Genomic DNA, 15,983 nt, shown 5'->3' with positions numbered 1-15,983 from the left:
TTCTTGTTCTTTATTTCGCCTTATACAATTTCTTGTATTAGGAATTTATTAGTTTTCGCATACTCCTTGGGGTCAGAGTTCAGGGTCAGCCATTGTACAGCGCCCCTGGAGCAATTACAGGGTCCTGCTTAAGGGCCCAGCAGAGTAGGATCTCTTTTGGTAGTGATGAGGATTCGAACCGGCAACCTTCTGGATACCAGCGTAGATCCTTAGCCTCAGAGTTTGCAGTGGAGTGAGTCGTTTGTACAGTATGTATTGTTTGTCATTTCAATTACTGATCATTTTTGCTCTGTCTGTTGGATTTTCTGCTATTGGACTGTGTATTAGGAATTGTTTGCTCTTTTTGAGTCTTATCCTTTAAGCTTGGGAGTACCTTAGTAAAAATCCCAAAAAAACTGTAACAAAAAAGCTCCAGAAGGGGAAGGATCTGTCAACTTTCAACTTGTAAAAATATAAAAAAGAATCTTTATCAAATTAAAAAAAAATTATTTTACACACAAATGCTCTGCAGCACAAACGTTCTGAAGAGCACAAAAAGCACAGAAAGAGGTGCTTTCTAGAAAAACAGGCAAGCCAGTGGTGAACAAGTCCTAATACAAAAATGCAGAGAGGTCAAAAAAACAGAGCAACTTCTTCTTCTTCTTTCAGCTGCTTCCATTTAGGAGTCACTACAGCATATCATCCATCTTGATCTAGCCCTGTCTTTTACATCATATTCTGCCACACTGACTGCCCTCACAACATCCATAAACCTTCTCTTTGGACTTCTTCTTTTCCTCTTGCCTGGCAGTTCCATCTTCGACATTCTTTTCCCGATGTACCCATCATGTCTCCTCTGCATGCATCCAGATCATCTCAATCTCACCCCTCTCACTTGGTCACAAAGCTGTCATGCCTGTGTTGTCCCTCTAACATCCTCATTACTAATCCTGAGCAAAAATCACAGCATCTTCAACTCTGCCACTTCCAGCTATGTCTCCTGCTTTCTTGCCAGTACCACCGTCTCCAAATCATACAGCATAGTTGGTCTCAATACCATTTTATAGACCTTCCCTTTCACTCCTGCAGGTCCTCGTCTATCACAAATCACTCCTGACACTCTTCTCCACCCAGTCTACCCTGCCAGCACTCTCTTCTTGACCTCTCTGCTGCACTTTCCGTTGCTTTCGAATATTGAACTCAAGTATATAAATTCATCTACCTTCACCACCTCTGCTCCTTGCAGTCGTACCCTTCCACCACCTTCTCTCTCATTCACGCACATGGACTCCATCTTACTAAAACTGACTCTCATTCCCCTTCTCTCCATTGTGTACCTCCACTTCTCCAGGTTCATCTCAACCTGCTGTTTACTCTCACTACAGACCACAATGTTATCTGCGAAAAACATAGTCCACAGATACTCCTGTTTGACCTCATCTGTCATCGTAATCAGGAAAATCCAGTAAATCTACAAACCAGCACTTCTATTATTATTATTATTATTATTATTAAAATTATATATAATCTTCATTTGGATCTTGATCTTTGTTTGTCCGTGAATTCACTGCCTTGTGTGGTGTTCCTGCTGTGTTCAGTAGAGGGCAGTAGTGATGGAGGAGGAGAGGAAGTGAGGAGGAGGATCATAGGATGAGGATGGAGTGTGGTGATTAAAGAGGACTGAACTAAAGGAGACTACGTGCTGTTTGTACTGGCCGAATACACAACACCTTGGTTGTTACTTTTCTTTACAAACACTGTCGAAAGACTCTTTGCGTTTAGATCTGGCGCCGACACCTGCTTCGTTGCTGAGACTGTGCTTTTTTCTGTTTCTATCGACCGTCGTTGGCAGCACTTCGTCCAAATCGAATGTTCACCCACTTCTTGGAGTCGGCAGTCAGAGTATATAAGTCGGACACACTTCTGTGATTTTCCATCAGTCGGCGTTTGGAGTTCAAGAAAGAAGCATTGGTTCTTCCTTACTCTTTGGATTGCCACAAAGCAACCTGCGAGATTAGAGAAAGGTTGAGAAGAGATCGTGAGAGGAAACGACAGCGTCGTGAAAACGAGACGGACTGTAAATGGAGAGAAGCAGAAATGCTCCTCCACCACCACATAATTACTATTCGGACAGTGATTCCGAGTAGGTCGTTCCTATCGAATCAATGTCCAAGGGTTTTCTTTTGTAATTTTGTTTCCCTTATAAAAAATCATAATTCTGTGCGACGAAGGGCCCAGTTCACAACTGGCAGCCGCGTTTAAACAGGGAGCCCTTCACAGATAACTTTAACACGTGCAACGTAGTTGGGCGCACATGGCTAGTGTTAATATAAACTTTATTATTAAAACATCTATCTATCTATCTATCTATCTATCTATCTATCTATCTATCTATCTATCTATCTATCTATCTATCTATCTATCTATCTAATCCTGCCAACTACACTAAAATATATATCTATCTATCATATACTGTATACACACGCATAAATCGGATCTTGAAACCCAAAAAATCGATCATAAAATCAGACCCCGACTTATACGCCCATTCAAAAATGCAACACTTAAATTTTTTTTTGTTTTTACATCTTTTTGCCTCCTCCAATCTCTCACCAGTTTTTTAGAAACATTGAATTGTGTTGCAGCAGTGCAGTTACCAGTTTCTTTCACCACTTCAATGACTTTCATTTAAAACCAGCTTCATATTTTCTTCTGATCGAACACTCCATCGTAGATAAGGGAAGCTCTTATGATAAAAGTGTATGAGGGTGTGAGATACAAAAAACACAAAACAGTACAAACGTCACTTCAGAGTTGTTCGGGTATTACCATGTGGTCACGTAGGCACAATACATAGGTGGGCATTAGCATATCATAATCTCTTGGACCAATAGCATGAGTTTTCTGCATTCGACTAATACGACCGACATTAATAAAATACCAGAAATTATACGATAAAATCAAGTCCTGACTTATCTGCGGGAGAACTGATCTGTGAGTATATACGGTATCTATCTATCTATCTATCTATCTATCTATCTATCTATCTATCTATCTATCTATCTATCTATCTATCTATCTATCTATCTATCTATCTATCTATCTATCTATCATATAGTGCCTTTCATATCTATCTATCTATCTATCTATCTATCTATCTATCTATCTATCTATCTATCTATCTATCTATCTATCTATCTATCTATCTATCTATCTATCTAATGTTGTTTGTTGCTTAGAGAATGCGGTTATCTCATCTCAGCCAGTCAATAGCAGATGCTGAGGCTCTAAGCAGCATGGCATGACCACCTCTGAACTTTAGGATGGGACAGTTGCTGACGATGTGGGCTTTGTTTTGCTGTTGTCTACAGGAACAGACCGGGTGGTCATGATAAACCCATCTATGTAGGTCTGCAGTACATCTGCCAAGCCCTGTTCAGTAGCGGTTCATTGTGACCCTGTCCCATCCAGAAAAGAATTTACAGGAGGGTCAACCTCTCTTAGTTTTGTCCGTACATCCCTAGGTGACCACGAAATTGTGTGTCTGGAAAAGAGACGAAGTCTTGGATGGTGGACCATAAACTGGTAAACAGTCTTGCTTCTCATATTTTGTTACAAGGCCTGAAGTAGTAGCCCCATGGCGAACGCTGAGGGGGTGCTATGTTAGCTAGCACCAGTAGCCGCTTACGAGGGGTTGGACAGAGATGATAACAACAGTAATAATAATCACAAGAATGCACCAACACACACTGGTGCAGACGATGTACTGTAAGGGACTGCGGGTTTCTTCATAGTTCCTGTATAGGGCTGAGGGTGGTCCCTTGATGTTGATGGGCAGGTGTCCCCACCACTTGGGGAACCACCCTCTATATACAAGGGGCATAAAAAAACAAGGATAGACACATTGAAACTAAATGCTTATTAATACTGACAAAAACTACATAATTATACTAGTATTACACATGAACTACAAAATGAACATAAATGAAAGAATCAAAAATGAACAAAAAAAACATAAAAATAGAATTTGATCCCAAATTAATGGAGGAACTCTTAATAAAACACAACATTTCCCAGTCTGTGAATAAACATCTTTGTTATTTAATGACCTTGTGAGCCGGATCTCCCTCGGGTAATTGTGCCACATGGCCGTAGTGACATAACTGACGCTCCTTCATAATGCATGTCATGATCCTCATTTGGGACTCACAGACAAACAAGCGGTAACCAAGGATTCTCCAAAGAGACACATATAAAGGAGTCCAGTCTTCATCTCAGGTCATTGGATAGTGTTCATGTCTCACAAACATATAGGGAGCACCAGGACTTTAAAGACTTGGACCTTCATACTTTTGTTGAGATAACAGGAGCACCACACACTCCTTTCCAGCGACCTCATGACCCCCCCATGCTCTCCCAATCCATCTACTGACTTCATAGGAAGAGTCACCAAAGATGTGAATGTCACCACTGAGGTCAGCAAACCTCTCAATGAGGCTGACACTCTCTCCGCAGACAGACACACTGCTGATGGCCGTGCCTAAGGGGTCATTAAAGGCCTGGCTCAGACACTCAGACCCCTCACTCAGTCTCTCGAGCGGCCTGATCAGAGCCACCGTTAGAACAACCGCTACTGCAAAAATACGAAAGATATGAACAACTACCAAAAGATGAAGTAAGCAGAACCCAAAACAGGTATCTAAGGTATATGAATTTAAAATGCATATAAAAGAAAAGAGAAAAAGTTATCAAAGTATATAATTCTGTGGTGGGATTGGTTCCTGCCTTGTGCCCTGTGTTGGCTGGGATTGCTTCCAGCAGACCCCCGTGACCCTGTGTTCGGATTCAGCGGGTTGGAAAATGGATGGATGGATGGAAGTATATAATTCCACTCTATATTTTAAATTAAATAAAAGCAATTATTATAGAATGAAGAATCATGCAGAAAACAAAAACTTTTACAAGAAGTAAACACAATGCAATCAACAAAGGAAAAACAGAATCTTCCCTCAAGCTAGTTATAAACCTGAATTAAGTAGCCCACGTGTAATACAACAACATTTACAAACACAACAAAAAAAATATTCTACACATGCCAATGGATCATAACAAAAAATATGAATTGAATATATTGTAAATACTGTCGAGACACAAAAAAAATACAATAAATATATATATACTGTGGAAGCTAGGCCCCAACCCCAACACAGACAGCCGCTAACACGAGTCTTGTCACACGGCACGCCTTTATTTAATTGGGGGAGCGCTTTTCTTTTGCTCCCCACAACACTGTGCTGTACAAGCACCAAATAGCACAGTCCCTTCTTTTCTTCTGGCCTCATTCTCTGCCTCCACTCTCATCAACAGCAAGCCTTGTCCACCTCCTCCCGCCTCTGGCTCCTCAACTGGAGTGAGGTGTTCCTTGACCGGCAGCACTTCCCTGTGTAGCCTCAAAGGGCTCCATCGTCTCTGCAGCACCCCCTAGTGGTGCTCACAGGAACCCAACAGGGCTTCTCCAAACTACAACTCCCAGCATGCCCTGCGGGAATCTGTGGTGCCTTAGCAACCCAGAGGGGGGTCGCCCTCCAGCATCCCAGGGGAGATAATGTCCTAACCATGCTTTCTCTCTCGGTCCTTCCACCCAGCGGGTGTCCCGGCCTGGTAATGATCCTGATCATCCATCACAATACAAAGACAGCATCATCATACAGCAAACAATAGAAACAATAATAGAAAAAATAATAAACATTGTTAGCCAGCTGATAGAAGAACTATCAGCCCTAATTGTTTACATTCATTGTCCAAACCAATATACATCATGAAGCCAGAATAGACATAACATAAGAAGAGGTGTCACTGGATTCAGAACCTGCTTACACGATGCAAGCTGTAGATCTGGCCAAGGCGTTTCAAGGAAGAACTTCTTCTTCAGGGTGAAGCAAACCAATAATGAACTTCAAAAATTAAATATATATATAAACAGAAAAAGTGAAAAATAACATATGACCAATAACCAGCAACAACCCATTTGAAATACCTGTGACAGAGAGACAGGGACTAATCAAACAAATCTGAAATTAAACAAATCACCAGGACCAGATAATAGTAACCCTCAAGTTCTTAAGGAGGCCAGCAAGTTCAGATATAAACCCTTGACACATACTGTATATTTAGGAAGTCACTGCACACTGGAGAGATTCCGAAGGACTGGAAAATGGCAAATATCATCCCATTATAAAAAAAGGGTGACCGGGCAGATCAGAGCAACTACAGGCCAGTAAGCTTAACATGAATCACAGGAAAATGAATGGAAGGAATTATTAAGGATAAGATTGAGCAACACCTGGCAAGGACAGGACAGTCAGAATGGGGTCAGAAGAGGGAGGTCGTGTTTTACTAACAGGCTGGAATTCTATGAGGAGGAAACAAAAGGATAGGACCAGAGTGGAGCAGATGAGATGATTGATGTGGACTTTCAGAAAGCATTTGATAGGGTGCCACCTGAGCGGGTGGGCATCAAATTAAAAGAAGTGGCAGTGCAAGGTGAGGTGTGTAGATGGGTGCAGAATTGGCTCAGACACAGGAAGCAGAGGGTGATGGGGTGAGGAACCTCATCAGAATTGGGTGATGTTAAGAGTGGTGACCAGCAGGGGGCAGTGCTGGGGCCGCTGCTATTTTTAATATATATAAATGATTTAGGGCGGCACGGTGGCGCAGTGGTAGCGCAGTTAGGAGACCTGGGTTCACTTCCCGGGTCCTCCCTGTGTGGAGTTTGCATGTTCTCCCCGTGTCTGCGTGGGTTTCCTCCCACAGTCCAAAGACATGCAGGTCAGGTGGATTGGTGATTTTAAATTGGCCCTAGTGTGTGCTTGGTGTGTGGGTGTGTTTGTGTGTGTCCTGCGGTGGGTTGGCACCCTGCCCAGGATTGGTTCCCTGCCTTGTGGCCTGTGTTGGCTGGGATTGGCTCCAGCAGACCCCCATGACCCTGTGTTCGGATTCAGCGGGTTGGAAAATGGATGGATGAATGGATAAATGATTTAGATAGGAAATAAGGAACAAGCTGGTGAAGTTTGCAGATGATACCAAGATAGGAGGATTAGCAGATAATTTGGAATCCGTTATATCATCACAGAAGGACTTGGATAGCATCCAGGCTTGTGGCAGATGAAATTTAATGTCAGTAAATGTAAAGAATTACACATAGGAAGTAAAAATGTGAGGTTTGAATACACAATGGGCGGTCTGAAAATCGAGTCCAACTTATGAGAAGGACTTAGTAGTCATAGTGGACTCTAAGCTATCGACTTCCCGACAGTGTTCAGAAGCCATTAAGAAGGCTAACAGAATGTTAGGTTATATAGCGCCTTGATGTGTGGAGTACAAGTCACAGGAGGTTCTGCTCCAGCTTTATAACACACTGGTGAGGCCTCATCTGGAGTCCTGTGTGCAGTTTGGGTCTCCAGGCTACAAAAAGAACATAGCAGCACAAGAGAAGGTCCAGAGAAGAGCGACGAGGCTTCATTATGATTCATTATGAGGAAAGATTAAAAGAGCTGAGCCTTTAGAGTTTAAGCAAAAGAAGATTAAGAGGAGACCTGACTGACGTGTTTAAAATGATGAAGGGAATTAGTGCAGTGGATCGAGACTGTTATTTTAAAATGAGTTCATCAAGAACACGAGGACACAGATAGAAACTTGTGAAGGGGAAATTTCACACAAACATTAGGAAGTTTTTCTTTCCACAAAGAACGACAGACACTTGGAATAAGAGACCAAGTAGTGTGGTAGACAGTAAGACGTTGGGGACTTTGAAAACTCGACTTGATGTAAATAAGTGGAGAGGACTGGTGAGCTTTGTTGGGCTGAATGGCCTGTTCTTGTCTTGAGTGTTCTAATGTACTAATACTAGTAGATCCACCAATCATCCATAAGTCAACTGACCAAAAACGAAAGCTGCATAAACGATAAAAATAACCGTAAAATAATTATGACAAATGTATAAACACTTCAGAAAGAAACTAATTAGCAAAAGACAAAGCTCCCTTCACCAATATATAAATAAGTAAACACAGAAGAAAATCAAGTGAGGGGCTAATGACGAGCTGGAAGAAAAATGAACAAGAATACAAAATGAATGACTAGTTTGTGGGAACGTTCTGTTTTCTATCTATCTATCTATCTATCTATCTATCTATCTATCTATCTATCTATCTATCTATCTATCTATCTATCTATCTATCTATCTATCGTGCCTTTCACATCTATCTATCTATCTATCTATCTATCATATAGTGCATTTCACTTCTATCTATTATATAGTGCCTTTCACATCTATCTATCTATCTATCTATCTATCTATCTATCTATCTATCTATCTATCTATCTATCTATCTATCTATCTATCTATCTATCTATCTATCATATAGTGCCTTTCATATCTATCTATCTATCTATCTATCTATAGTGCCTTTCACATCTATCTATCTATCTATCTATCTATCTATCTATCTATCTATCTATCTATCTATCTATCTATCTATCTATCTATCTATCTATCTATCATATAGTGCATTTCACTTCTATCTATTATATAGTGCCTTTCACATCTATCTATCTATCTATCTATCTATCTATCTATCTATCTATCTATCTATCTATCTATCTATCTGTCTATCTATCTATCTATCTATAGTGCCTTTCACATCTATCTATCTATCTATCTATCTATCTATCTATCTATCTATCTATCTATCTATCTATCTATCTATCTATCTATCTATCTATCTATCATATAGTGCATTTCACTTCTATCTATTATATAGTGCCTTTCACATCTATCTATCTATCTATCTATCTATCTATCTATCTATCTATCTATCTATCTATCTATCTATCTATCTATCTATCATATAGTGCCTTTCATATCTATCTATCTATCTATCTATCTATCTATCTATCTATCTATCTATCTATCTATCTATCTATCTATCTATCATATAGTGCCTTTCATATCTATCTATCTATCTATCTATCTATCTATCTATCTATCTATCTATCTATCTATCTATCTATCTATCTATCTATCTATCTATCTATCTATTATATAGTTTCTTTCTATTCTCTTTGGGTATCAGCATATACTATTAGACAATGAGAAAAAAAAACAAAAGAGGACAGAACATCAGCCAACAGTTTCAACCGCATCTCCATCACCCATTCTGTTTCGCCCAAAAGCTCAGGATGGCTCAGTCGAAGCACTTGAATCAGACTCACATCATCTTGAACAAAGGTCTGTATAATATTCCTGTTCCAAACTGTAATCATAGTCTGTCAAATGAGAAATTTTTTGGCACATGTCGTTACAGTTACCCGGTCTGAATAAAAGTGGATGTGTGTGTGTGTGTGTGTGTGTGTGTGTGTGTGTGTGTTTTCTGTACAGTGTACCAAACGTTGTAGAGTCGCCACTTACCCATCGACCCTGACTTGACTGGGTGAAAAAAGTCAACCCGCCAAGGCCGTTGCGCTTATCAGTGCATTAACGGTAAGGCTGGAGAGAATTCTTCACGGGATGATTGCTTTCGTTTACTAAAATATTTATTTTGTATTTTTTCTCTGATTTGTAAATTATTCTTTGAAGCAGAATATGTGGACGTGTTGGGGAAGTCACTAACTGCGCAGAGTCAGGCAGTTCCTTGCACCCGTGTCTGCAGTCTGACCCTCCCCCCGGTACCCCCATTTCCCGTCCCGACTCAGAGCAGGTGTGGTGAAGTTCGCTCCGCCCACTTTTGCCCACGTTTGTTCATTCTGCGCGAAATCAAAACTTTAAAATTTGTGTCTCTCGATTAATGAAAGCCACCTAAGACAATTTCCTTAAATTTGTAAACGGTATTTGCTGTTTTGGGCGATGATTAACAACATCACATAAGTAGATAGGCCCCGTCCGTTATTCTGTGTCAATGCAGTCCTGTAGCGAACGCAGGGATGAAAACAGAGGAAGGTTGCCAACACCGGTCCACTTTAGTGAGGCCATGCAGTCAACACGAATTCGGATCTGCACGCACAGATGGCTTCACAGTCAGAAACCGAAGTGGACACCTTACCGCCTGGCGTAGTACGCACTTGTGTGTGAGTGTACCTGTCTAAATGGCCCTTAAAGGTGTAAGGACCGAACGGATGTTTCTTTATAGACACCGATTTTGCCCCAAGGTTCCTATACGTGGGACCCCCTCAGGACCCCCGTTTTCTCCGTGTTCAAACACTGTGTGAGTGCGCCCACTATGGGTTGATGCCTCCTCTAGCGCCGCTCCGTTTTGGCCATTGTTCTGTAGAACCACGCAACCCACCGGAATATGCTTCTGCGCATGCGTAGTATACATTTTTTTTTCTAAAACGATGGTCAATAAATAAGTTTCTTTAATAAATGTCTAAGATTTGACCCCACTAAAACAGCATTTATCGTTTCGTTTAAGCCATTAGTAGAAAGCTTATCCAATGCCTCAATACGATGCCTTTCCCATTTTAATCTTTTGTTGTTGTTGTTGTTGTTTTTGTTTGTTTGTTTTTTAAGCATTGTTGTGATTGTAAGCCGAACGTGATTGGTATGTGCAACCTTAGAAAAACAATTGGCTGATAATGAGCAATACCTAAAAAATGTTACGTTCATTTCGACGTTTTCACTTTTAAACGTGTAACTGTTTGCATGTGCAGCCTATTTCGACAAGGCAGCACAAATCGACAAAACACCGGAACAAACTCTGGCCACCGGCTTCCGTGATTTAGAGTAAGCAGGTTAAATAAAAAAATGGATGCGTGATCAGAACGATGGAGCACCAGGATGCCTCTTAGTGCACACAGTATGCCCATCTGCATTGATAATAACGGGGTAGGGGTGCAGCCCTAGTGTATATAGAAACCATTTTAAGGGGACTCCAGAAACGAAACTGCACACTGCAGCCATGACATTGAAAAGCAAAGGTGTACTAGAAACGTGTGACAGCGGCACAGCCGGACGTGCTTTACCACACGACAAATGCGGCAGTGATGACAGGTCGAGTATAGCGCCACACGCGTAGCAGGAAGCCGTCTCGCCTTGGGGAAGATTCACCTCGTTCTCCTTGCTTTGTGGACTATCTGCCTAAAAATAAAACAATTTATTTAAGCTAATTACAAACTTCAAGTTTGACTGTAATGGAAGGCAGGCGACGAAACAGCATGAAAAAAACGAAACAATGACAGAAGGCGACACAGGCAGCAGCATGGAGCTTTGCCCGTTTTTTTTATTTACAATCATTCATTACTCAAAAGCTTCCTAGGTCTTCAGCCGGCTGCGCGGCTTTGGCGGCGAACAGATTCACTTCTGACATGCCAGTCGCTAAACCACAAGAACATCTCGGAACAAAAATCCTACCATGAAGGCGGTCAGGCTGCCAAAGTCTGGTCGTGTGTACAAAAAAAAAAAAAAAAAAAAAAGGCGTACAGCCGTCGGTCTGCAGTGAGACCTCACACACACACACACACACACACACACACACACCTTTACCTCACAGCTCCGATCGGCTCGCTATGGTAACAACTGGATTGCACAAACATGAAGGCGCATCTCGTCGGTGAGCAGCTTGAACCGGCGTGCTGCTTACATCTGCACGGGCAGGCGGCTCACAAGTCCGGGCATCCAGCACTGGCACAGATAGATAGATAGATAGATAGATAGATAGATAGATAGATAGATCCCGTTCTGCTCGATCAAACATGCAATCAGGCTTCAGCTCCACCCCACTTTTCACCACATACCCACCTTGACAACGTGTATCTTCGGAGGAGGAGGAGGACAGGAGACGGCAGCGAACAAGTCGATGTGACCTTGCAAGCCGATGCATCACATGGATTTCGACAACATTTAAACTTTAAAGAAACGCGCTGCGGATTAGAGAAACCAAATCCCACTAGAACTCCTTTGGCTGAATGAAACCTCAAGTTAGAATCAGAGTCCTTCAGGTCCTTGGGCGGTAAGTCAGTCCGGCTCTGCTCGCTGCTGACGCGCCTTCTGTTGAATTAGAATGCAAAAAAAAAAAAAAAAAAAGGAAGAGCTGTACGTCAGAGTCATGTGGCCACGCCTCGGTGTGCGGAACAGAGCCGACTGCGCCGCTGTCTCCTATATAGTGTCTTTCATTACCTAGCCTGCTATCTATCGATCTTCGTAATAAAAAACATTTCATTTCAATCTGTCTTTTATATTATGTCTGTCATTGTTTCTTTTTCTTATAAAACGTCATTTTCTCTGTATCTGTTGGTTATACCAAGAAATATAGTGCCATACATTATTATCTATAGATTCTATAGTGTATTGCGTATCTATCTATCTATCTATCTATCTATCTATCTATCTATCTATCTATCTATCTATCTATCTATCTATCTATCTATCTATCTATAGCGCCTTTCACGCTATCTATCTATCTATCTATCTATCTATCTATCTATCTATCTATCTATCTATCTATAGCGCCTTTCACACTATCTATGTATCTATCTAATATATAGCGCCTTTCACACTATCTATCTATCTATCTATCTATCTATCTATCTATCTATCTATCTATCTATCTATCTATCTAATATATAGCGTCTTTCACACTATCTATCTATCTATCTATCTATCTATCTATCTATCTATCTATCTATCTATCTATAGCGCCTTTCACACTATCTATGTATCTATCTAATATATAGCGCCTTTCACACTATCTATCTATCTATCTATCTATCTATCTATCTATCTATCTAATATATAGCGTCTTTCACACTATCTATCTATCTATCTATCTATCTATCTATCTATCTATCTATCTATCTATCTATCTATCTATAGCGCCTTTCACGCTATCTATCTATCTATCTATCTATCTATCTATCTATCTATCTATCTATCTATCTATCTATAGCGCCTTTCACGCTATCTATCTATCTATCTATCTATCTATCTATCTATCTATCTATCTATCTATCTATCTATCTATCTATCTATCTATCGCGCCTTTCACACTATCTATGTATCTATCTAATATATAGCGCCTTTCACACTATCTATGTATCTATCTAATATATAGCACCTTTCACACTATCTATCTATCTATCTATCCATCTATCTATCTATCTATCTATCTATCTATCTATCTATAGCACCTTTCACACTATCTATGTATCTATCTAATATATAGCGCCTTTCACACTATCTATGTATCTATCTAATATATAGCGCCTTTCACACTATCTATCTATCTATCTATCTATCTATCTATCTATCTATCTATCTATCTATCTATCTATCTATCTATCTATTTATCTATCTATCTATCTATAGCACCTTTCACACTATCTATGTATCTATCTAATATATAGCGCCTTTCACACTATCTATGTATCTATCTAATATATAGCGCCTTTCACACTATCTATCTATCTATCTATCTATCTATCTATCTATCTATCTATCTATCTATCTATCTATCTATCTATCTATCTAATATATAGCGTCTTTCACACTATCTATCTATCTATCTATCTATCTATCTATCTATCTATCTATCTATCTATCTATCTATCTTGTAATTAACGCATTGCATTTCCTAACCCTTCTATTTCAGTTTTAAAGTATACTTCATTTCTACCTTTCTCTTATGTAGTGACTTTTATTTGTATCCCATACACTGCGGCTTTCATTTGTACCTGTCTCTTACTTAGCGGCTTTCATTTCCTATCTCGCAGGTGTGCTTCAGCTATTATTATTATTATTATTATTATTATTATTATTATTATTATTATTAAAAGTGCCCGGGCCGAGGACACGTTTTGCCCAAGTCTGCTCCCAGATTCGAAACACCCACATCTTCAAGATGAACTGGCAGCTGGCGCTGGACTGGTCACGTGTTGGTACGGGCGCTTGAGTGGGTTCCGCGACGGACACGCGCCCAGGTTCCCGCCTTGCGCTCTATATTGGCAGAATAGGCTCCGCCCCTACCCAGAAAACAGAAGAATATTCGACAGGTTTTTGAAATGTTCAGTCATCTTATGTTGAATTGGCCCGTGTGTGTGTGTTTGTGTGTGTGTAAGATCGTGTATGCTCTTTGAACTGACATCTGGTCCTGGGTGCTTCCGCCTCCCCTCCACCCAGGCGGGATTAAGCGGGATGGAAATTGGATGAATGTAAAAACAGATGGATAGATGTAAGAGATAATAAAAGTTCAAGCAAAGTTATGCCATCTTTATACACACCTTGTCTTGAGTACGATAATGGAGATGCCGAAGCCTGTCCCAGGATGTCGGGAGAAAAGCAGGAACATCAACTGGAGAGGGCGTCATCCGCTCACAGGGTATTATTATTGTTATTTATACAGTGTAGGACCTTCTTAGCTAAGAACGACAACATTTTCTAAGAGGTTCGTCAATTTCTTTTCACCTCATCTGTCCATAATAACCTGAAGTCGTTCTTTGAATGCCCCCGAGGTGCTCGTTTCCGCCACATCTTTAGGTGACGCATTCAGAGTGTTTGCCTGCGGTATTCCGTCTCAGTATTTGTGACAGGCCCACACTCTGTGCCCCGTGCCCTGTGCTGGACTTTCTGCTGAGGTTTGGTTTCAGCCTACCAGGGGATGTGGGTGCGAATCGCACTGCCCACTCTTAAAAAAAAAAATCTCTTTATGTTTATCAACAACACAAACGTTTATGTAATTTGCTTCAAACGTAACCAAAAAACAAAATTTCAACAGCTTTAAATCCAGCACTTTCACATGTCACTGGGAAAATTCAGCCGTCTGAAAAATGAAAAACAGAAAAGTAGGACAGTAGAAAAAAAAGAAAAGAAAGAAAAAAGATCAGACAAACAGAAAAAGAGCGCCGCGTCTCGGTTGGGAAGGGATCTCTTGGGGGGTTGGGGTGGGGGTGGTTGACTACTGTCAGCGCTCATTCCGCGATATAATGACATTTTTTTCTTTGGGGGTCGGGGTATATTTGAAAATTCTGCATAAGTCATCCTGAACTGTACAGTGAAACCTCAGCTGAATTAATTCAGGGGGTCCTCAATCTGTGTATTTAAAGTGCCTTTCATTTCTGTCTCTTATAGTAACATTCATTATCTATCTATCTATCTATCTATCTATCTATCTATCTATCTATCTATCTATCTATCTATCTATCTATCTATCTATCTATCTATCATATAGTGCCTTTCACATCTATCTATCTATCTATCTATCTATCTATCTATCTATCTATCTATCTATCATATAGTGCCTTTCACATCTATCTATCTATCTATCTATCTATCTATCTATCTATCTATCTATCTATCTATCTATCTATCTATCTATCTATCTATCTATTATATAGTGCCTTTCATATCTATCTATCTATCTATCTATCTATCTATCTATCTATCTATCTATCTATCTATCTATCATATAGTGCCTTTCACATCTATCTATCTATCTATCTATCTATCTATCTATCTATCTATCTATCTATCTATCTATCTATCTATCTATCTATCTATCTTAAAGTGTCTTTCATTTCTATCTAATGTGGCTCATCGTGTTTGGTTCTCACCATCTGTTCCCTAACCAACCTCCCTATTTTAAAGCACTTTTCACAGTTATCTATTTACTGTATAGCTCCTTTCGCTATTATGTCTTTCATATCCTTGTACCTATTTCTCACAGGTGGCGCAGTGGTAGTGCTGCTGCTTTGCAGTAAGGAGACTGTGGAAGATTGTGGGTTTGATTCCCGGTTCCTCCCTGTGTGGATAGCGCTTTGAGTACTGAGAAAAGCGCTATATAAATGTAATGAATTATTATTATTATTATTATTATTTGAACAATAACTATAGAAATTTCATTTATATAGCACCTTTTCCACGATTAATAAATCAATCAACCCCTCCCAAACCCCGTTTCCTTTCAATGCCTGAACATGGTCGTGCTCGTGTTGCTGAAGTTGATCCCCACTTACAC

The 15,983-nt window shown here is 40.2% G+C and overlaps 2 protein-coding genes across 2 annotated transcripts in view; one reads left to right on the top strand and one right to left on the bottom strand.

The window, feature by feature from the left end:
• Window positions 1–12,019, bottom strand: part of gprin3b (GPRIN family member 3b) — a 79,845-nt gene extending 67,826 nt beyond the window's left edge. The window contains 1 exon segment of the mRNA XM_028802749.2: window positions 11,774–12,019. The gene's annotated coding sequence lies outside the window, so the exon portion shown is untranslated.
• Window positions 1,927–15,983, top strand: part of elmod2 (ELMO/CED-12 domain containing 2) — a 110,541-nt gene continuing 96,484 nt past the window's right edge. The window contains exon 1 of the mRNA XM_051928177.1: window positions 1,927–1,931. The gene's annotated coding sequence lies outside the window, so the exon portion shown is untranslated. The remainder of the gene's footprint in view (window positions 1,932–15,983) is intronic.

Source organism: Erpetoichthys calabaricus, chromosome 5 (assembly GCF_900747795.2).
Source record: "Erpetoichthys calabaricus chromosome 5, fErpCal1.3, whole genome shotgun sequence".
NCBI lineage: Eukaryota > Metazoa > Chordata > Cladistia > Polypteriformes > Polypteridae > Erpetoichthys > Erpetoichthys calabaricus.
This window is presented reverse-complemented; position numbering and strand designations above follow the sequence as displayed.